We start from the raw sequence: 1260 nt of genomic DNA, 5'->3' as shown, positions 1-1260 counted from the left end.
TATGCTGGTGGGGGTGGCGGCGCTGCAGTGCGGGTGCGGCAGGCCAGCGGGTGGTGATGGCGCGGCGGCGCGTCCGGATCCGCCCCTGACGCTGCGGGCCGCGGGCGGCCCTTTCGCGGCATCTCGATGGTGTGGGGGCGGCGCGGCAGCGGTGGAGGTGGGCAACCCTCGTCTAGGCGGGCCCTTGCGCCTGGATGGCGGCGCTCGGCGCGGGAGGGCCTCCCTGGTGAGCTTCCTGGGCTACGGCGGCGGGTCGATTTGGTTTCCCTCCTTGGCGGGCGCGCGTTTGCAGATGGCCTCGCGGAGATATGTGCCAGCTACCATGGTGGGGCATCACGGGGGTTCCGCGGAGGAGCTAGGTAGGACGGACGGGTGGCCTCGATGCGGTCGCGCCACCTGTCGCTGGCACAGTTTGCTGGTCCGGATGCGTCCGCTCCTCATCCTCCTCCTTTCCTCGTGCTCGGCGGGGAGTTCGGTTGGAGGGATGGGCGGCCTCGATCCGGTCGCGCCACCTGTCGCTGGCACGGGATGTGCCGGTCCGGATTCGGCCGCTCCCCTTTCTCCCCCGTTCCTCGGCCACGGTCGGGTTGGTGTAGGTCTTCCAGCGGAGCGTCTGCGGGTGGTTCTGCTGGTCGAGGGTCGTCGGTTGGTCCAAAGTTGGGGCCTTTGTGTAGGCCTCGGGGTTGTCTGGTTGCAGGGCGGCGGCTCTGGCGGCGGGAGGCGCGGCGTTTGCAGGCGGAGCGTGTGCCTCAGGTGCGGGCGGGCAACCATGGCCTCGCGGGTGGCGTGGTTGCGGGTGGTTGACGAAGTTAAGGTGCGACGGTGGGGTGTGGGCGTCGGGGTACACCACTTGCCCAGTCCTCTGACTGGCCGACGGTGGCGGCGGCAATTGACACCGTACCCTTCCTGAAGGCTCAGTCGCGGCGTTCTCACTCTTACCGCCTTGCTCCGGGTGAAAACCTGATCTTCACGGATCGGGCGGTGGCGACTATCCATGGTTGGACCCTTCTTGGAGGCATCGCTTTGGAGGCCTGGCTTCGTTGTGTCCGGTTCACCTCTCTCTTGTTGTCGGTGGGGTGGTGTGTCGGTTCCCGGCACCTTTGTATCTTTCCTTGGGTGTGTGCGTTGTTCGGTCTCTCGGTTGTAATCGGTGATGGTGCTTTATATATAAAGCGGGGGAAAACCCTTTTTCGGTAATGACCGCCCAAGGATGAAACAAATCAATAGCAAATTAAGTTGGTGGCAAAGATACATCATTAA

General features: G+C 64.8%; 1 pseudogene; it reads left to right on the top strand.

Moving 5' to 3' along the window:
• The first annotated feature begins 42 nt into the window (after positions 1 to 42).
• LOC119343479 lies at positions 43 to 866 on the top strand (annotated as a pseudogene).
• The last annotated feature ends 394 nt before the right edge of the window (positions 867 to 1260 follow it).

This window comes from Triticum dicoccoides, unplaced genomic scaffold (genome assembly GCF_002162155.2).
Source record: "Triticum dicoccoides isolate Atlit2015 ecotype Zavitan unplaced genomic scaffold, WEW_v2.0 scaffold129081, whole genome shotgun sequence".
Classification (NCBI taxonomy): domain Eukaryota; kingdom Viridiplantae; phylum Streptophyta; class Magnoliopsida; order Poales; family Poaceae; genus Triticum; species Triticum dicoccoides.
Note: the sequence above shows the minus strand (reverse complement) of the source record. Positions and strands in the feature narration are given on the sequence as shown.